A 23,570-nucleotide genomic window follows, 5' to 3' on the forward strand; every position below is an offset into this window, starting at 1 on the left:
AAAAAAAAAAAAAATTCAATCTGTGCACAAAATACCTCTTCCCATGTCTTTTGATCTGATGTAGCACTTGTCCAAATGGATAGGCTCCCTAAAGGGAAAACCCATTTCAAACACTGAGGAGCTCTAACAAATGGGAAGCACTCAACCTCAGGCTTAAATATCCCAAATGGTCTCTTGCTGGTAACATGAGAACAAAATCAGCATTTCACTAGAAAACAGCTTTCCTGGCCTTTCTCTTCGGTTCCATTTGTGCATTGATATGAAGATCAGAGTCATTGACTTGAATGCAATTTAGAATCCCGATACAAACAAGGAGACATTAAACACTTTCTGGCCCTCTAAAATTTGTATTCAGACTCTTCTTTTTTCAGGGTATAATCACAGGCCCATCAGTATTCGAGGGATTCGTGCACACAGACTGCCTCTGTCAAAATTGTAGCAAGTTAATGCATTCTAGTATAGCTTGGTTGTGCAAATTATTGCCTTACAAGAAGGATTGTAATGTGGCGTTTTGACATATGCTACTTTATATGGAGCACCATCTCTCTCTCTTTTTTTTTTTTTTAAGTCTTTGGGTTTCAACTTAGTCACTTGAAGATTTGGAAAATGAAATTAAACTTTAAAAAGAGAACAAAATATGAGCATAGAAATAACGACCTAAAATCACAAAGAAAGGAAGGCAGAAAACAAAATCACTGTCCTACTATGGCCAGATAAGAGGAGGGAAGATTTGAACTGAGATACACAATCTCTGGACTTTCCTTCCCGACTTTTCTAACTGATAAATAATATTGCTAACATTTATTCATTCCTGAGACTTAACATGTATTGCTTTCTCTCATCACTTCGCCAATTTTCTTCAAAGAAAACTACTATTTCAAGTTCTTCATAAATCCTATAACCTCTATAAGCTTAGTTTCTTCATGGGTAAGATGGGAACAATTACATCTACCTTGTGGAGTTAGTATGAAGGTTAGAAATAAGATATGAAAATTATGTAATACTGCCGGGAACATAATGGAAGCCATCACTGCTATTACTACCCAAAAGCTATACCTGGACATGTAAATTGGAATAAAATACCAAGGCTGATTTCAGACTAATTCAAACATAAGAATACATTTTCTTGCAGATTTAAGGTAATTGTGGTAAATGCTAGATCATTTATTTGAATTATCAAGATACATAAATTGTTTCAATTTTCCACTTTACATGTCCAGATATGGCTTCTATACCTACCCCTGGAGTAACCCAGAGACTTTTAAAACTTTGTCCACTATTGAGAGCCCTCAGCTTAAGTTTAGCCAATCTTGGTAGGAAGCTCTCAATATAACACAGGACCAGCTCCACTCATTAGCAGGGTTGCTGCCTCAAATGTCAAAAAACAAACTAAACCAATAAGTAGCATAAATAATTATCCCTCATGTAATTTTAATCAGTAAATCTGAAATTTGACTAAATCAGAAATAACAGAGAAAAGAGTCATTTTCAGAAAATATCTTTATTTGAAGTCATTAAAATATTATCTTTAAGAACATCCTAAGAAAACATGCAGGGAAGAAAATAAAATCTGCAAGAAGCTAACTGCAGAAATGACTTTGCCTACCTCAAATTTAAAAAAAAAAAAAAGTCCGTGTTTTTGTCTTGGGTCAATCTTACCAGCAATTGTTCAGGCAAAGGAATATTATAGCAATAGCTTTTCTCAAAAAGAAAAAAAAGTTATTTTTAAAAGACTACATAATAGTCTTTTTTATGTAAAAACCATAAAATACTGTGCATACATGAATCACTGAATAAAATTTGAGATTTGAAAATTACCAACTTTTCATTTATATCATAAATATCAAAGCAGCAGCATGGTGCTAAGGAGTTTGCACTGAACCAAATCAGGACATTTTGACATGAATCCCTAAAAGGGTGCTGACTGATCCCGAGGGTCTCATAATTCTTATCTGTAAAAGGAGAGAAACAAACTAAATTGTACTCTTCCTATTCCTGCAGCTACAACACCCTATAATTCTTTTGTAACACTTTTATCATGTAATTCACCTTTGGTCCAGGACAAGTAATCATAATACAAATTTAATCTTAGAAGCAATTATTTTCATTGCTGTGTTGGGCTATATCAGGACTCCCTAGATTATGACACTAGACATAAAATAAGAAGGGGGAAGCCACTACATAAACACTGGAATTAAGAATGAAGGTATCTAGAAAACTTCTGAGAAAAAAAAGCAACTTAAAAGGAAAGAGAAGTCAGATTTGGGCAGTTCTTATAGACATCACCCAAAAAAAGAGCATGTTTATTGTCCAGAGGCAAGTAGGCTGAGACAAAACGTACAAGAGGGAAATAGAAACATTTTCTTGTCCAGGTGGATATTAGTCTCAGAAATGGATTTTATTTGGTTAAGACATAAAGTTTTCTAAGAAAAAAACTCTCTTAGAACAGACTAAGTCAGGCCCAGCCCCGTGGGTCAGACCTGTAATCCTAGCACTCTGGGAGGCGGAGGCAGGCGGATTGCCTGAGCTCAAATGTCCAACACCAGCCTGGGCAACAGAGAGACCTGTCTCCCCTAGAAAGATAGAAAAAGATGGTGGTCGTTGTGGTGGGTGCATGTAGTCCCAGCTATTTGGGACACTGAGGCAAGAGGATCACTTGAGGCCAGGAGTCTGGTGTGAGCTGTGACATCACAGAACTCTACCCAGGGTGATAAAGTGAGACTCTGTCTAAAAAACAAAAGAGAGAGAGAGAGAGAACAAGACTAAAAATGTATGTAACAAATGAGCAAGTTTGACTTTGTTTTTTGTTTGTTTGCTTGGTTTTGTTTATTTATTTTTTATTGTTAGGGATTCATTGAGGGTACAAGAAACCAGGTTAGGTTACACTGATTGCATTTGTTAGGAAAAGTCCCTCTTGTAATTGTGTCTTGCCCCCCAAAAGTATGTCACATACCAAGACCCCTACCCCCTCCCTCCTTCCCTCTCTCTCTGCTTTTCCCTTCTCCCACCCCCTCCTTTCCTCTTTCTGCTCTTCCTCTCCTCCACCCCCCTCCCTCCTTCTCTCTCTTTCTGCTCTCCCTTCCCCTACCCCTCACTGTGTACTAGGTCATTAATTGTCCTCATATGAGAATTGAGCACATTGGATTCATGCTTCTCCATTCTTGTGATGGTTTACTAAAATTAACATGTTCCACTTCCATCCAGGTTAATACAAAGCATGTAAAGTCTCCATCTTGTTTAATGGCTGAATAGTATTCCATGGTGTACATATACCACAGCTTGTTAATCCATTCCTGGGTTGGTGGGCATTTAGGCTGTTTCCACATTTTTGCAATTGTAAATCAAGCTGGATAAATAGTCCAGTGCAAGTGTCCTTAGAATAAAAGGGTTTTTTTCCTTCTGGGTAGATGCCCAATAATGGAATTGCAGGATCAAATGGGAGGTCTAGCTTGAGTTCTTTGAGGGTTCTCCATACTTCCTTCCAAAAAGGTTGGATTAGTTTGCAGTCCTACCAGCAATGTAAAAGTGTTCCTGCTCTCCACATCCATGCCAGCATCTGAAGTTTTGAGATTTTGTGATGTGGGCCATTCTCACTGGGGTTAGATGATATCTCAGAGTGGTTTTGATTTGCACTTCTCTAATAATTAGGGACAATGAGCATTTTTTTCATATGTTTGCTAGCCATTCATCTGTGTTCTTTAGAGAAGGTTGTATTCATCTCTGTTGCCTATTGATATATGGGATTGTTGGCTTTTTTCATGTGGATTAATTTGAATTCTCTATAGACCCTAGTTATCAAGCTTTTGTCTGATTCAAAATATGCAAATATCCTTTCCCATTGTGTAGGTTGTCTATTTGCTTTGGTTGTTGTCTCCTTAGCTGTACAGAAGCTTTTCCGTTTAATTAAGTCTCATTTGTTTATTTTTGTTGTTGTTACAATTGCCATAGAAGTCTTCTTCATAAAGTCTCTCCTCAGATAAGGCAGTTCTTAGTAATAAAAACAAAGCCAGGGCATCAGCCTACCAGACTTTAGGCTGTACTACAAGGCCATAGCGGTCAAGACTACATGGTATTAGCACAAAAATAAAGACATAGATATTTGGAATTGAATAGAAAACCAGGAAATGAAACTAACATCTTACAACCATCTAATCTTTAATAAACCAAATAAGAACATACACTGAGGGAAAGAATCCCTATTCAATAAATGGTGCTGGGAGAACAGGATATCCACATAAAACAAAGACTGAAACTGGACCTATACCTTTCTCCACTCACAAAACTTGATTCATGATGGATAAAAGACCTAAATTTAAGGCACAAAATGATAAAAATCCTCAAAGAAAGAAAGTTTGACTTTAAACTGTTGTATAAGTGTGAGGATAAGGATAATATCAAGTAGGCCAAATATGACTGTTGAATGAGGAATCTAATTAATCTTGTAAGACCCTATTAGAATAGCAGCCGGTTACTAAAAAAAAGTCAATTCAAGTTAATTCAAATGACCAAATAGTAAGCCATGATTTACTGTGTGATTTACTTCAAATTCTTACTCTTAAGATCCTCATTCATTGTACTACCTTACTCATGTAATTTATCTTATTTTTTTACATCTGAGAGTCCCACCTGAACTAGCTAATTGTTCAAGAGAAAGAAAAGAAACAAAACATGGTGTCCAAGGATAGAATTTCAAGAGAAGAAATGACAGTGAAATGGAATCAGAAGTGTGAAGGAGTTCTGCAGGAGGAGTGGTGGTAGAAAAATGTAGCATATTAGAGGTAAAGTAAATTTAGAAAGCAACTAATCCATTCTTTTTATTTTAAATATACATCCAAGTATCCAACTCCACACTTTCAAAGATCAGCTTCCTCTGGTACCTTCTTGGAAAGCAGAGGGTCTGTCTTACATTTGAATTATTCTCTTCTAGCCATCTTGAAATGTACAATAGTTATTGTGAACTGTAGTCACTCTATTTAATCCATCATCATTAGGTCTAGTTTCTTCTATTTAAGTTTATTTTTGTACCTATTAATCAAGCTCTTTTCATGCCCCCCTTCCCCCAAACTTCCGGGCTCTGGTTACCACCAATAGACTTGTTATCATTATAAAATCCACTTTGTTAGCTCTCAGATATGACTGAGAACATGCAACATTTTAGGGATGGGACTTTTAAGTGTCATTTAAGACAATATATGCCCAGATTCTATTGGCCAGAATTTAACTACCAAAGTAGTTATAGGCCTAAAATAAGGAAACTATTTTCCGGATATAAATTGGGAATTTCAGAAAGCTTTTGGTTTTCTAACACTCATTGACTAATTAATATTTTAGTAAAACAGGGAAACTGAAGTGTTCAATTTACAATCAGGTATGATTCACTAACCTAGGAACTCATGTCTTGTGTCTTGTACATTTAGGAAATATCATATATAATGGATATTTATTGTTGTTAGAATTATCTTAGAATTTAACAGCTTAAAATGCAGTTTAGTTCCTTCCTCTTCATCCCACAAAACAAAGCACTCCTAAAGACAAACAGAAATAATACAAACTAGACCAGTGGTTGTCAAAGTGTGGTCCCTACCAAGTAACTGATTACTGTGCTACACCTTGGAACTGTTAAATCCAAATCTCTGGGGATGGGCCCCAGCAATCTGTGTTTTAACAGGCCTCTATGTGATTTTGATGCATGCCAATGTCCAAGAACAGCAAACTTCCCATTATCTTAATGACGTAACTTAGTCCTTTTCCTGACGCCCAAAAATATGAAGTGATCCCATTGCCAGACAAGCATTTATAAACTATCCTTTAGCTATCCTAACTTGAGCAAGAAGCCCTGGTAGGAATTCTTAGGCAAGGATCTATAGCCTCTTTAGTTTCTGTTCATGTGGAAAGGAAAGGGGATCTCCTTATGCTTTCAGATCCATCATATACTTCCAGTGACAGCCACCAAGATTTGCTTTCTTAATGTAGAAATGAGTTTAGATCAAGTTAATAATAGTAATAGGCAGTATGATTTTAAATCTAAAGATTCAGGGAGTAAATGTTGGTCATCTTCCACTAGCAGAAAAATAATCTTAATTACTCTAAAAATTCATGTTTTGTTGCCTTAATTTAAAAATCAACCAAATTACTCCTGCATTTTTAAGATGAAGTCTCAGTTTCTAAGCTATAATGAATTAGAATTACATGTTTTGAAATTTAAAGGAAAGATTATTTGTGAATATTAATTCAAATTTATTCTAATTTTCATTTGCTTTTCCATTATTAAATTCAATAATGTGAAATTGCCCTTTTATATTAGAGAAGTAATTAAATTTTATTAAATTATGTTTTTGCATGTTTTAGTTTGGTAGCCAGATTGGTATATACTTAGAATCTAAGTTTTTATTCATAGGGCTATTTTTTTAATAAGGAAACTAATTTCTGGAAATAGGTTGGGAATTAAAGTATACCAAGTTTTCAGAAAGCTTTTGGTTTTCTAACACTCATTGACAAATTAATATTTTAGTAAAACAGGGAAACTGAGGTGTTCAATTTACAATCAGGTATGATTCACTAACCTAGGAACTCATGTCTTGCATCTTATACATTTAGGAAATATCTTATATATACTGGTTATTTATTATTGCATAACAATTATCTTAGAATTTAAGAGCTGAAAACAGTAAGTACTTACTATTTTATAATTTTTGTATGTTAGGAATTTAAGAGTGACTTAGCTAAGCAGACACTCCAGGGTCCCCAAAGATGATAGCCAACAAATCAGCCAGGGTTGCAGTGTCATCAGAAGACTTGATCAGGAGAGGGTGAGCTTTCAAGTCATGTAACTGTAGGCAGACCCCACTTCCTTGATGACTGTTGGCTTCAGGCCTCTATTTCTTTCCACATGAGCCCTCTGTGGGTGCCTGGGTATTCACAATATGTCAGCTAGTTTCTCCTAAGTGAGTGAGTGAAAGAGGGAAAGAAGGAGCAACCATACAGAAGCCACAGACTTTTATATCCTAGTCTTGGAAATGACTAACCCTCACTTCTGCCATATGCTATGGTCTCCCACACCAAATCTGTTACATTGCAGAAGAGATCTCTACAAGAATAATAATACAATTGGGGGCTGGATGCTGTCAACCATAGCATAGCTATCATATTTAGCAGACTAAATTTTTTTTTTTTTTTTTTTGCAGTTTTTGGCCAGGGCTGGGTTTGAACCCACCACCACTGGTATATGGGGCCAGCGTCCTACTCTTTTGAGCCACAGGCACCACCCCAGACTAAAATATTTTTTATACAACAGTAAAATCCTACCTAAAATAACTATTATATAATTCTAAAATATAATCCAGTTTATGCCAAGGTATTTTATGGAAACACATTATACTTCTGAAAAGTTTTTTGTAAATAAAATATTTGTCAATGTCTGTTTTTCTACATCTGTTCTCTCTAAATTCTAAATTCATCAGAGGAGCTACTATTTTCCATTCATATTTTCCAGCCACTTGAATGACAACTGAGATATAAGTGCTTAGTAAGTATGTATTACTTGAACTGACTTTATCTTATATGTTAATTCTCAAAGAATTTCATTCTTTTCTTATTTTTAAAAATTAATGTATAATTTATGTAAAATAAAATGCCTAGAATTTGTGTTCATTTTGGTAAGTTTTGAAAGTTGTATGCTTCGATGCCACCCCAAATAAGACATAGAACACTTTCATCAACTTTCATCAAAATTCTCATGTGCCCCTTTCCCATCATGTTTTCTTTTCTCCCCCATCAAGCAATACTTTTCAATTTTTATTATGCTCATTAGTTTTACCTGTTCTTGAACTCCATATAAGTGAAATAATTTTATGCCAAATACTGTGTGTGCTTATGTGCCTGGCTTTTTCCACTTAACATGTTTTTGAGAAACCTGTTGTTGCACGGATCAATAGTTCATTCCTTTTTATTGCTGTATAATATTCTAATTTATGGCTAGGTCTCAAATTTATGTATTCATTTTCCTCTTGGAGGACATTCGGTTTGCTTCTATTCAGGACTATTATGAATAAAGTTGTTGGGAATAGTCTTTGACAAATATTTTGTGGACATACGGTTCCATTTCTCTTGAGTAAATGTTTAAGAATGGGATTGCTGTATGACCTTGTTTCTTATTAATAAAAGGACTTCTGGGGCAGCGCCCATGGCTTGAGAAGTAGGGTGCTGGCCTCGTATACCAGGTGTGGAGGATTCAAGCCCAGCCTTGGCCAAAACTGCCATAAATAAATAAATAAATAAATAAAAAGGACTTCTGAGCCAAGTGTGGTGGCTTATGCCTATTATCCTAGCACTCCAGGTGGCCAAGGAGGGTGGCTTAACTGAGCTCACAAGTCTGAGATCAGCCTAAGCAAAAGTGAGACTCCATCTCTAAAAACAGGTGGGTGTTATGGCAGGCACCTGTAGTCCCAGCTACTCAGAAGCCTGAGGCAAGAGAATCTCTTGAGCCCAAGATTTTGAGGCTGCAGTGAGCTATGATGTCACAGCCGTCTATTGTGGTGACAAAGTGAGACTCTGTCTCCAAAAAAAAAAAAAAGGGGGCTTCTTTGTCCCTTGTCTTCTAGTTTAGGAACTTAATACTTAATTTCTAAATTGGCATGTGTCTAATTTCCAAAGATGGAAAGACTATTTTTTGTGCTAAAGTTCTGGGAACACCAATAGCTACAGGCAGCAGCCTTTTGTGCAAGGTCTATATAGAAGGCTAGGGACGGAATTCTCAACAATAACACAGAGGCACCTCTGGAACACGGAAGGACTGGGCGGTGGAAGGACTGGGCGGTGGAAGGACTGGGCGCTGTACAGGAGCAGTTCGTGAGAGAAAGCAATGGGAGAACAAACTACACAGCACAGACAGTGGGGGCTTACCTTAATTCCCCCGGGGAATTGGACACATGTCACTGGCCAACCTTCAAATTCATCTTATCTACCTCCCATTTTCCAGCATTTTGACAAAATTTCTCCTGCCATACCCATACCTCTTAAAGCTCCATATCTCTTATTCCTCTATTTAACAAATACTTATTGAACATTTACTATTTACCAGGGACTGTTCTAGGAATTAGGGAAAACAAAACCGACAAAAATCCCTAGCCCTGTGAAGTTCAATGTATTTGCATAGATATGATCAAAACATATTATTTGTATTCTGTTTTTTTCACCTAATGGATTGGAATCTTAATTATATCTGAATACATTAGAATCTTGGATCTGGTGCCTGCTATAGCCTCTCTCATACATTAGGTGCTCATTACATGCTTTCTGAATGCAGGAATGAATAAATGCCTCAAAAATTGAAAAATGGAATAGTGGTTATTATGTAATAAACAGTTAGTAGGTGAGTATATAAATTAGAACTTACCTTGAGGGTGTTCAGTAACATACCCAGTAATTCTATACCAAATTCTTGAGGGACGCAGGTGGCCTGTACTAGTAATTTTGCCACATACTACATACTCTAAATCTTGGTTAAAGATGAAGCTCACTTTTTCAAGAACAGTGAGGCTATTCTCAGAATGAAACTGAAAAAATTCAACAATTCAACTTAATGTCAGATGTTTATCAATAGCTTAGTAACCACCAAACCATTTTACTTTATATTTGGGTTGCGGTTAAACCTTTAGCGCAAATCTATTTGTAGATACAAAGAGAAAAGAGCATTTTATAAAATTCACCTGATTTTTTAAAATGAGACCTGATAATTATTCATCAAAGAAAGCTGTGAACTCAGAACTTGCAAAGTCATGCAGCCTTCAAAATGAACAGGATCAAAGGGTTTAGGGAACATAAATACTTTCAGACAGGAAGACAGCACATCAAGCAGCTATTACAAGTGACCACTGTTAGAGGATTAAATCATCTTTGTTAAACTGAACTTTTTATACATAACTTTTATTTCACTTTTTTCCGATGATAAAAGTAACACTTGTCGATTGCAGAAAAACTAAGCATATAAAGTTTTAAAGAAAAACTTCAAATCATCAGATATAATCAGTGGTAAATGTTGGTGAATTTCCTTCTGATCTGTTTTCTCTGCATATGTTTTGTTTGGCTGAGCTCTTCTATATATGAGAATTAGACAGTGTTTTTCATATCTAATACATCAACATAAGCTTTTTCCTTAGTGTATTACAAATACTTCATTATACATCCTCTTAATGGCAATATATTTCACCTAACTCTTTCACCATTAAGATTATCAATGTTTCTATTTTTTTTACTATTTTAAACTATAGCTATATTAAATGTTAGTGCAATTTGAAAAACTGGTTGGTTGTGTTGTTTCTGGAGGTGGGGCAATTTAAACTGAGTATACTCTATTGAGTTAAAATAAAAGGTATGAACATTTTAAGGTGTTGCTATCTATTGCCAAACACTATACAACATAATAAATCCAATATATAAAGAGATAACCCTCTCCCTACCCTACATGTATGATATTCACTGAAAACCAATTCCATCTAATGAACCACAGTGATCTGATGCCAAGATATGATATAGGCCCAAGATTTATATTTTCAATTTTTAATATATAATCTGGCCTCACTAAATTGTGTAATAATTTTTATAGATATGTCAATGTTCTCTAAGAGGCAGTTAAGTGTCCTCTTTCTGGTTCTTAGAGAACACTGCATTTTTTTTGAAACTTAATTTTATTAGATGCCAAAACCTTGCAATGAGCAAAAGATAAATGCTGAACTTAAATATTTCATCTTATTAATTTCAATCATCTCCATTCAAATGAAAAGATCCTTTCCCTTAAATCTAATCTAATCTAATCTAATTTATTGATAGAGGTCTATGTATGTCCCTGTGCAGGAAACAATAGAACTACAGGCCTGTCCCCACAGATGGAGGGAAACGTATCAGTGAACCTTCCATTTCATACTCTTAAACTACTCAAGACTTTCAACGAGAGAGATCATGAAGAGAGCCCATCAGGAGGGAAAAAGGAGGAAAGTTAATGGCCAAATAAGAGGGGTAAATACCCAGAGAGATATATATACCAAGGCCAAAATCTTAAGATATTTTTTTATACCTAATTCCAACAAGTTGCGTCAACAGAAAGCACTTTTTAGAGTCTTGTTTCCTAGGGCTTCATAGCAGGCTCACTATTTGGGCTTCAAGGAACCCTCAAGGGCTAGAGTGGACTCATCTATAACATGTAAAAAAGGACTGAAAGGTTCAGAATCAAACCCCAAAGCCTTTATTGACAAACTTTCAGTACTAAAATGAAATGTTGATATCAAAACATAATTATAGGTAAAATTACAATAAATTATTCTGCCTAGTTACTGATGAGTAATAATGAAACAGTTAAGGAAATGGGAAGCTAAAACATCGTTGTGTGACTTGAGGCACATAGGAAAGAGGGCAACACAGGCATGTTCCTAAGTAGCTCTTTTCATTCAAATGCAAATGATCTTTATAAGGAAACCATCCCCCAGCCTAGTGTGTCAAGGGCAGAACTACAAAGCCAGAATGAATGTAGTGGTATCTAATTCTCTCTTGCTCTACAATTTATGGGAAGTTGCCCTGTGTTTCATTGTTTAATTTGACTCAACAGGCAAATAAGAGCACCAGCTCTGGGCTAAGCAAACCACAGAGTACTGAAGATACAAACATGGGTAAAATGTAATTTCTTTCTTCAAGGCATTTATTATCTCACACTATTTTAGGGCAGAAAAATAAAAGCTGCATTATGACCAGCTGGGTCTATCATCCATATTTCAGTAAGTACACATATCATTTTTTGTATAGATACAAATAATTCAAGTCAATTCATACATATATTATCTCACTTAATGTCCACAAAATTCCTGTAGAGTGGGTATCTTTTATTGTTCCCATTCATCAACAAACACATGCTAGAGTCATGTGATAAGAACAAAGAGCCCAGATTTTGAACAAAGCTCCCTTGTGATGCTAAGCCATGGGGCCAGAGATTCAGACAATTCAGATGCCACCCTTTGATATTGCCACCATCAGAGTGACGATATCTTGATAAGTAACAATTAAATAGTCTTGATTACTGAAACATATAAAAACATCATCTCATCAGAACAGTTATTTCAGGGCCACAGAGCACTTTCTGATTATCCACTGTCAGCTGAAGAACTTACTCCCATGGTTGTCTCCTTCTTTCCTAATCAATATATCCCCCCTTTTCTACTACTACTACTATCTTTCTTCATCCTGGTCACAATGACAGTTGTTTCCCTACTCACTTCTGATTCACTTTCAACCATTTCTAATCTGGCTCTCACTCTAAGCACAACAATTTACCTGCTTTTGTTGAGAACTGAGGGACACATAGATGTCCTTATTATATTCCCTCTCAGCTGAATTTATTGGGGTTACTCAAGCCTTTCTTGACTCCCTTTCTTGTTCCTCTTTCATGGACTTCTCCCCAGGCTCACTATATCCAAGGGTCCTTCTCTGTCTTTGATGAATTCACTGCTGAATGCTAAAGTGACTCATTTCTTAGTCCTGAGCTCTATACTTTTCTCAGAATATACTCTACTCTAGGTAATCTTATCAACATTAGTAGCTTTATATACACCACCTTTATACTGATGACTGCCAAAGACTTCGCATCTGAGTACTCAGTTAGATAACTAATGTGTCCTTGACAGTTCTACTTGGCTATCAAATAAGTATCTTGATTTCCCCTAAGGTCTTCCCTCAATTGTACTTCTTCCCTTAATTCTCTATTTCAGAAAATTATTCCATAATTTCATGCAATAGCTAGATAAAAACTATGAAAAATTGATTCCTCATATTTCCTACATTTTCCTCATTCAACCCATCCTCAAATGCCTTCAATTACACTCCAAAAAATTTTGTATTTTTCCACAATTTCTATTCCTACTATTCTTGTCTAAAACACTATATATCCCACTATATATATATTCTTACTGTAGCTTTCTATCTGATCTTTCTACTTTACTTCAGCCCCATCCCTCCAAAAAAAATATATTGACTAACTCAATAATATGTATTTATTAAGAACATACTATGTACTAGGGACTTTTCCATCTCCTGGGGATATAAAAACAACAAAATCTTAATTGTTATACAACTCTCACTCTAATGGGAACAGCAAAATCATGTAAATAAGTAAATATATATAGCATTTGAGGTGGTGATAGGTACGAAGGAGAAAACTAAGCAGAGATTTAAAATCCCAGGTGAAAGTAGGTTGTAATATAAATATAGTGATTGAGTACATTCTTGATACAGCTAAGAGGGTTATCTTTTTTTTTCTTTTTCTTTTTTTTTTTTTTTGGTGTAAGTTCATGTCACTACATACCTTAAAAAACTTCTCTTGAATCACTTTAAAATTGGAGTAAAATTCAAAATCCTTACTTTGGGTTACGTTCTCATACTCTCCCATCTACCTTCCCGAACTCTCCCTCATCACTAGACTGCACCTGGCAGCTTCTCAGCACTCTGCATAGCTGCTTCCCCCACCTGGAGCACTGTTGCTCAGCTCTACTTTTAGCAGTCTCTTTCTTTCTTTAGGTCTCAGCTCAGATGTCATCTCCTGAAGCCAGAAAAGTAGCCTGCAATGAAGTCTGATCAGCTAAGCTGAAGCAGGATAGCTGACCTGGTCTGTTTAGATTCTTTCCCACACATTCCCCCCTGATTATCTGGTTAAGGTTTCCCCATGATTGTGAGCATGTTTATCTCAGGAGACTCAGAGGAAGCAGTCACACATAGACAACAGGTGTGATATTGGTAGAGTAAAGGTTACTTTGATAATATAATGTTTTCTTTGATGATGCTCTTAGATATTTTGTTAAAGTGAAAATTACCTTCACATTGTTTAAACATTTTGCATTGTTAGAGTGAAGACTACTTTAATGTAGTTTTCTGTCAGATAAAGTTTAAATTTTCTAGGTTTGTTTCCTGGATTCTCATTATAAAAATCATTAAAATTGTAACTGAGACAGAACAGTCTTTGAGAGACTACACTCGTGGTTCTCCAGAATTTACTGGCCTTCTGAGAATGTTTGGTTGAACTAATCCCTCTCTCTGCATCTGGTTAAGGGTGACAGGTGACCAGACCTTCTACGTCTGGTAACAGTCCCATGAGATGCCTTTCTTAGGCATCCTATCTTAAACAGCAAAACCGTCTGTCAAGCTTTTCTGACTTTTAGTCTTGCATAGCACCTATCACCATTATTTTGAGCATGTGTTTTCTTGTACCTTTTTATTATGTGCATTTTCCTTCATGTTCTATCTACTCACTGCATCTTCCCAACACAGACTTATGCCTGGCATAGAGAAAGCACTTTGTAAATTATTGTTCACTGATTGAATTAGGGGGTATAAATTCCAATTGTTTTCATTCAGCAAAATTTATTGAAGACATACTGTGTACCAGACATTGGAACAATTCTTCTCATTTGCTCTGTATAATACAGGCTAATTATCCTAACTTATTTAGAATTAAATAAATGTGAAATTCTAGTGATAGTAGAATTTTAGAATCATTTTTTAAAACCTCTCCAGATGTCACCAAGGAAACTCTCCAGGAAACTCAAGCTAAAAGATGTTAAACAATATATCTAAATCATATAACTTAACAAGAGTACAGTTAAAAACACCCCTGCAGAAAGCATCTCCCTTCAGATGAGATGAGTACATCACTTCTTGCACAATGGAAACATTGTGATGAGAATGTGAGAACCAAAATGTCGCAGGCTGCAGAATATTGTTGTGAATTTAGGGAATGTCCACATAGGACATCAAATGATATCAATATAAAGTATATAGTTTTACATATTTTAAGTAATATCAATGCACAAAAATTGATTAAATTAAGTAAAATCAATGCACAACTCCACCTCCATCCTCTTAGGGTCTTTGCAAGAATGAAATTGACAAAAAATAAATTAACAGGAAAAAAGTATATACATTTACATTTATTTAAACAAGTTTTATCTGATGTAGAAGCCCTTATAAGCAAATGAAGACCCTAAGAAACACTTAGAGTCAATCACTTACATACTGAATTGAACAAAGAATAATAAGTTGCCAAATATGAAAGGCACAGAGACTTGGGCTAGGGTAGTAAATTGGGTACAGAAGATAAGGGTTAGTTGAAAAAGATTTGTTTGTACAGATTTTTCTCAACTTCAATTTTGCATTCTTGATGATAAGAATGTTATTGTCCTTTAGTATAAGAAAAGGATCCTTCACATGGGAATTTCATCTTCTAGTTTTAAGAAACAGAATGGTTAGAGTGAACTTTTTGCAATTTCTGGATTTTTAACTGCCGTTATCCTTTTAAATTTTTAGTTATTATGATATATAATATTTGTACAGATTTATGGGATGCATGGGATATTTTGATACAAGCATACAGTATGTAATCATCAAATAGGGCAATTATAATATCTAGCACCTCAAGCATTTATCATTTCATTGTATTAGGAATATTTTGGTTTCCATACTTTTAGTGATTTGGAAATACAAGAAATTATTGTTAACTATGATTGTAGACCTCAAAAAAATTGTTCTGCAATTCATATGGAATCAGGAAAAAAAATGAATATCCCAGACAATTCTATGGAATAAGAACAAATTTGGAGGCATCACTTTACCAGACTTCAGACTTTATTGCAAGTCTACAGTGATTAAAACATCATGGTCTTGGCATTAAAATAGAGACATAGACCTATGAAACAGAATGAAGGATCTGGAGATGACACCAGCTTCATACCGCCATCTAATCTTTGGCAAAGCAAACAAAACCACATGCTAGGGAAAAGATTCCCTATTCAATAAATGGTGCTGGGAGAATTTGTTAGCCACATGTAAAAGACTGAAACTGGGCCCACACTTCTCACCACTTATAAAAATTAACTCACATGGATAAATGTAAGACATGAAACTACAAAAAAACCCGAGGGAAAGAAAAAAGTATAGGGAAAATTCTTAATCTTATTGGCCTAGTGAAAGAATTTATGAGGAAGACCCCACTGGCAATCTCAGCAGTCACAACAAAAATGAATAAATGGGACCTGACCAAGTTAGAGTTTCTGCACAGCAAAGGACACAACAAAGCAAAAAGATAACCTGCAGAAGGGAGAAGATAACTGCATCAGACCCCCTCTGACAAAGGGTTGATAACCAAAATCTACAAAGGACCCAAGCAAATCCACAAGAAAAAGTTAAAATAAGGGAATAAGCAGGAACAGTCAATTTTCACTATAACTCCTCATATGTTTGGTTTCATCTGTGGATTTTGTATTTTTACATAGAAATATTTGTTTTCCCTAAAAGATGTAAAACTTTCACTTAATTATGCAATTTGAATGCTCAGTTCATATGGCTCCAGTGGAGTTAACCTCACTTTCTTTTACATACTCTCGCTTCCTTTTAAAAGTCAAGAACATTTTTTTAAATAATAGCAATGAAATAAATTGAAAGGAATAAAAATTTATGTAAGACAATAGCTGGGAGAGATAAACCTAGTGCATCTAAAGTTCAGGCATAAGGAAGCTAAGAAGCCACTTTTCTGGAAGGTCAGATGAGGGACAAAGAAATGAGGATAGCCAATGGCAACTCCAAGTTTCCCTAAACTCTGTGATCCTAGAAAACAGCAGTGGTTAAGGAAATCCCTCCACATTTTGTATCCCACAAATTACCTTACTGCAAAGAAACATCCTTCTCCATGCGACTTAGGTAAGACTCACAGATGCCGCCTCTTGTCTACCTATAATAGGGCAAGATACAGAACCTCCAAATTCCCATTCTTTGTCTCACAAATTATTAGTTGGCTATTTTTTCCCCACTAGTTAAGTTTCTTTTCTTTCTCCAGGTCCCTGGCTATTGAACCAACTCAACCTGAGCTACCATAGAACTCTTAGCCTTCTTAATGGCCTCTTCTGAAAATACAGAGGGTGCAAAAAAATTGTTCACACATGTTAAGCCATGTTATCTATGTAGTACTTTCTGAAGTTGAGTTGAAGGTACTGTTACTGGGCAAGTGTACCTGGGCATGCTGCACACATCCATTTTACCTGCAATTCATGCCCTTTGGGGGAATTGATCAAGTTTACTTCCAACAAGATCTCTTAAAATGTGTATGCATTTTTCGGGACCCCGGTTATAGTAACTTCAGTGTCCCTGATCTAATATCCATTCATAGTCATTCGCTTATCCCATGTCCCACTTCTGGTTCTTGTTTATTCCTCCCTCTAAAAGACAATCCCTTTTCTGACTAACCTTTGAAATACTTGCAGATCTCATGGCCCAACATTCTCCCTATTGCAATAGTCTCCCTTTCCCATTGCAAAAGTCTCTTTCCCATTTTGCAACAAAGTCTTTCCTTACCTAAGTCTGGATTCATTTTTTATGAATCAAAGGTTCAAAATGTCAAGATAGACTCGAGAGAGAGACAGATTGGAATTAGCACCCAGGCTGTTGTGTGCAGAAGGGAAGGCAGCTTGAAAAGTCATTGGGATTTCAAACTGAAATCAGAAAAAGCATATCAGTTCCCCAAATAGAACCAAAAAACTGCCTGGACTCCTTGATACAAAGCAGGGCTATAGAAAATGGCTCTATTTTGTATGAGAAGGTGGAAGGATGGGAAGGTGGAAGGCAGGGCAGTGGTCAAAGGAAATGCAAGGCCAGGGCCTACCGGATAGATCTGCAGTCTACAAATGCGGGATGACAGGTAGCATCTGGAAGGTACTGTGCTGAATGTTAAAGCAACACCATCAAAATCCAGACTGTCAACTCTTGTTGATCAAAATAACTGTCAATCCTCTCCTTCCAGGCAGGCTTCTCCATGGCACCTTAATGAGAGCCTCAACGTGTGCAGAATCTGAAGTGGTATAGGAAGAACACCTTTCAGGCTGCAATCCTTCTGATCTTACTTCTCAGTAAAAGTGGTGAAGCCTCAGGCACAGAAAACTAAACCTCCCCTACTGCTCATTAGATATTGTTAGGGCAACTCTGCAGGGAAGTTTCTGATCTTTTTCCCTGAGGCACTAGTTCAAGAAAGAGGCAGAAGGAGGAGACCCATCTTTTAATGATGGCGCATTTGTAAACTCATGATTATTATTATCATTATCATCCTTAGTATTAGGAATATTAGAGCAGAACCTTTGTTTCCAGATCTGGTAAATGAGCCTAAAACGAATTCTCCGCTAATAAGCAGGAAGGGATAATATTCTGGGTATTATCTAAAAGTAGGGTCGTTGTTCATACTATAGCTAATAATTTATAACAAAATGCATCTGTTTCATGCCCCTGTGTCCTTTCTATCATTTTATGTCCTTGAAGTTTATTATACATAATGATGTAAAAAAAAAAAAAAAGCAAGCATCTGTTCATTGCAGATTATTTACATTTTGCAATGTAGAAGCAACAAAATAATAGGTATGCAAAAACCCTCAAAACCACTGTGGTTGCTGCTTTCAAGCTACTCTTTATACAGAAGAGCCTGTTTTCCTTATATATTCCTTATACGCCTGGCCTAGAAGTTCCTGAATTTCCTATTGACCCTGCTAATTGGTGCTATGTCAACTTCTCGCATTTCTCAAGGGGGAATCGAGGGCCAGCTTTATACATATGTGTATGACGAGTACATTCTCACAGGGCTCCACTTTCCGAAGGCCCCACTCTTGGTTAAAAACTCTTCTTACCCTCTTGAAATTCTTCATAAATTTTGTATGTGAAGTCTGGGTGGATAATAAAGTATGCACATGAGCAGAAGAGAGTAAAGAAAATAAAAGCAACACATTTCTAAATATGACCAGAATTCTTTTTCTTTTTTTTTTTTTTTTGCAGTTTTTGGCCAGGGCTGGCTTTGAACCCGCCACCTCCGGCATATGGGCTGGCGCCCTACTCCTTTGAGCCACAGGCGCTGCCCCCATGACCAGCATTCTGACATAGATTTCTTCCTAATCATGGCTGTCAGTGGCTTCATTTTCCTCATCCGAGGCATACATAGTCCAAGACGTATATTGTAATTCTGTCCTTGCCGGGTACTCCAGATTTTCAAATATCTTCACTGTTTTGGAGGAATAGCTGTTCCATGTTCCGTACTTCATATTCTCTGTGAAAGTATTATCATGTGGGAAACAAACCAGGCATTTTCTCAAAGAATAACATTTGTCTGTTGACTGACATTTCCTTTTCAACAAAATTAATGATTGTAAATTATAAAAACAGCCCAAAGTTATCATAAAAATGAATGCCAAAGTGTATGAAACAAAAAATATTGAAAAGTCATATTCTAACCCTTTCCTATAGCACAATTCCTCTTCCTAGGTACAATTCGTGGTTCTCCTTTTGGAATACGGGAACGTGTGTGTGTGTGTGCGTGTCAATGCGTCCCATCCTGTAACTTGCATTTTTACCCTCCACAATACAATGTAGCAATCCTCTTGTGTCAATAATATATACTCACCTGCTGTATTTTATAGTTATACTGTGGTTTTTAAAACCAGTCCCAAATTGGTTATTTCTATGTTTTCTGCTGTCGAGGTGTCTGAGCTCCTTACATATTCTGATTATGAATTCCTTGTCAAATAAGAAGTTTGTAAGTGTTTTCTCCCATTCTATAGTTGATCTCTTCACTCTGTTGATTATTTCCCTTTGCTGTAAAAAAGCTTTTTAGCTTGGTGTAATCCCATTTGTTCAGTTTTCCTTTGGTTCCCTGCACTTTTGGGGTCTTACTCAAGAAATCTGTGCCCAGATAGATGTTCTAAAGGATTTCCCCAATGTCTTCTTCTAGTAGTGTCATAGTTTCAGATCTCACCTTTAGGTCTTTAATTTATTTTTGATTCAATTTTTGCATAAGGTGAGAGATAGGGGTCTAATTTCATTCTTCTACATGCGGATATCCAGTTGTCCCAGAACCATTTATGGAAGAGACTGTCCTTTTCCCACTGTACGTTCTTGGGGCCCTTGTTGAAACTGAGTTGAATGTAATGAGTAGATTTATTTCTGGGCTACACAGATTGACCCTGCTTTCTCTGAGTAGAAATAGATATTACTATATTGTGAAGTTTGAACATGGTATTATTGTTTTATTACCTATTTTCAGTAATCTTTACTAAAAATCTTGTTTCTATTCTGTTCCACTAGTCCAAGCAAAATCTTCAGCTTGCAGTCACTTTACATCAGTTATTACAAAAGTTTTGAGACAGTGCATGTTGTGGTCCATTATTTCACTTCTAAGAAACAGTCGACAGCAGCCTTTCTCATTCCCCTGTGCAGGTTTCAGCTTGCTCAGCTTATTAGTGTTGCTGGGAGGGCTTCATTTGTTTCCATCCACACGAATCTCACATTCCTGGGTATCTGTGTATCTCAAAACATTGTGATGACCCACTTTCAATTGTTCCCTTTTTCATCTAATGTTTGCAACTTCATGGTAAAGCTTCCAACTTCCACACACGATGGAAAGCTCCTTCTGTTCTTATACTTCTCCTTTCCCTTCCAAGTTTAGAGCAGAAGGAAGAAAAACTGAAATGGATCATATTCAATATCATGACCATTTCTTTTCAAATCAGGAAAAACAATTTTTCTCCACTTTATTTAATTCATCCTTATTCCTTTCTAAGTAGAAACAGATATTACTATGTTGTGAAGTTTGAATGTGGTATTACTGTTTTATTACCTATTTTTAGTAATCTTTACTAAAAATCTTGTTTCTATACAGAGCTCTTTCTTAAAAGGGCCATGCTTTCCTACCTGAGATTTTTTAAGTATAGTTCTCTTGGTTTTTGTTTTGTTTTGTTTTGTTTGTTTTGAGACAGAGTTTCACTATGTCACCATTGGTAGAGTGCCATGGTGTCACAGCTCACAGCAACCTCAAACTCTTGAACTTGAGTGACTCTCTTGCCCTACTCAGCCTCCCAAGTACCTGAGACTACAGGCCTGCCACAACATTCGGCTATTTTCGTTGTTGTTGTTGTCATTGCTGTTTAGCAGGTGCAGATCAGATTTGAATCTACTAGCCCTGGTACATGTGGCCGGCACCCTAACCACTGAGCTATGGGCCCCAAGCCTCTCTTTTGTTTTTTAATGAAGCTATCTTGAGATATACTTTACATTCCATTATGATCCATTCTTTTATGGTGGGGTCTCAAATAGATCTTAAGGCGGTTTTTACTATATTCACAGACATGTGCAACCGTCACCACTCTCTTAGAATATTTTGATCATCCCAAGAGAAACTCTAAACCTATTGGCAGTTACTCATATCCTTCCCTTTCCTAGCCCCTGGCAACTACCAATTATACTTTCTGTTTCTATAGATTTGCCTGTTCCAGACATTTAATATAAATACAATTGTGCAATAGGTGGCCTTCTGTGACTTTTTTAACTTAGTATAATTTCTTCAAATGTCATATATGATGTAGCATATTTTAGGACATCCTTTTCATTGTCAAAAACTTATCCATTTTATTGAATATTATGGATATACCACATTTGATTTATCCATGCATCAATTGACAGATAACTATATTATTTCCACTTTTTGGTATTATATATGATGCTACTATAAAGAGACATGTACAAATTTATGTGTGAGCATATGTTTTAATTATTTTGCATTTAACCTAGGAGTAGAATTCTGGGTAATATGGTAACTATTTTTAACATTTTTTTAAAACTATTCTAAATTAGCTGCACCATTTTACTATATAACTATAAATGGGGGTTCCAATTTCTCTACATCATAGACATTTATTATTTTCTGTCTCTTTTTTTAGCCATCTCAGTGACTGTGAAATTGTATTTCACTATTGTTTTCATTGATTTCCTCAATGACTAATGATATTGAGCATATTTTTACATAATTATTGGCCATTTGTAAACCTTTAAAGAAATATTTTTTCAAACCCTTTAGCCATCATTTTTTTTTTTTTTTTGAAACGGATTGTCTTTTTATTGGTGAGTCCTCTATGTTACGGACACTGTATCTTGTCAGGTATATGATTTGCAAATATTTTTATTCTCAGTCTGTGTGTTCCCAAATGAAGAGGGTCCAGCTACCTGTCACTGTTAGCCAATATGCAGAAATAGGGATGGGTCCACCAATCTTTATCAGCAGAAAGGCCAGCAATTCTGGATAACAGTGAGAGTAGCCTCTCTGAGACTATTCTGTTCTTTCATTTCCAAAACAGCAGTTTTATACACAAAAGTTAAAATCAAGAACCCTTATCTTAAACAACAGTAATTAATACTTATGTTAACCAACAGTAATTGTCATAACCCACGACCTATATAACAGCATTCCAATTCAAAAGTAAATCTCTTAAATCAATTGCCCTAAACTACTCAGATATATACCTTTAGGTTAAAGCTGAATTTATAAAATAGCAAGAATGGGAGACAGGAGATAAAGGTCACATAGAACCTCAACCGACCAGACCATCAGCATCATGTCAGCCCTAGCCTGACTGACTCAGTCTTATTTTTGCCACATGTGCTCTCTTGTCTTTTCATTTTCTTGATAATCTTTTTTGAAACACAAAAGGTTTTAACTTTGATAATCCAGTTTATTTATATTTTTCAAATGTTGCTTATGCCTTTGTGTCAGCTCTAGGAAAACATGGACTCACTCAAGGTCATAAAGATATACATGTGTATATTTTTCTAAGAATTTTATAGCTCCCATTCTGCCATTTAGGTCTTTGATCTATTTTGAGTTAATTTTTATATATGATTATAAAATATAATCATATTATATTTGATTGGGGTAGGGGGTCCAACTTTTTTTTTTCTAGTGTGTGAGTTGATTGCTTTAAAAAATACTCATTGTCTATTTGATTATTCTGTTACTTATATTGGAAATCCTTTTCCCAAGCACCACATTCTTTTGATTGCTGTAGTTTTGTAGTCAGTTTTGAAATCAGGACGTATGAGTTTTTCAACTTTGTTTCTTTCTAAGATCATTTTGGCTACTCAGGGTTCTTAAATTTCCATTTGAATGTTAAAATCAGCTTGTCAATTTCTGCAGAAAAGTCAGCTGGGATTTGGATAAGGATTTCTCTGAACCTGTAGATTAATTTGTTGACTATTGCCAGGTTAACAATATTAAATCTTTTGATCTATGAACAGGAGTTATCTTTCTAATTATTTAGTTTTTCTTTAATTTCTTTCAAATGTTTTGTAGTTTTCAGCATAGTTAACCCTTAAACAATGTGGGAGTTAGGGCAATCAGCCCCTACAACTATTGAAAATCTCTGTATAACTTTTGACTCCTCCAAATCTTAACTGCTAATAGCCTACTGTTGACCAGAACATTACTGATAATATAACAATTGACTCATATTTTGTACATTTTGAGTATTATCCACCGTATTCCTACAATAAAGTAAGCTATAACACAGGGTTCCCCCATTCAGAGCGCGACAAAAACCCTCGTTTTCTAGGTCTAAACAAACAGACTTCTCTTTCTCCAAACTGCACTCTCTGAATGCAAGAAAGACAGGAGAAAGGCAGTTTTGCAAGTATTTCATGTAAGCCAGGCCTCTTCTGGAATGGATTCACTGTCCTTTGCCCCA

The sequence above is a fragment of the Otolemur garnettii genome, unplaced genomic scaffold (assembly GCF_000181295.1).
Source record: "Otolemur garnettii isolate 467f Iridium unplaced genomic scaffold, OtoGar3 scaffold00220, whole genome shotgun sequence".
Taxonomy (NCBI): Eukaryota; Metazoa; Chordata; class Mammalia; order Primates; family Galagidae; genus Otolemur; species Otolemur garnettii.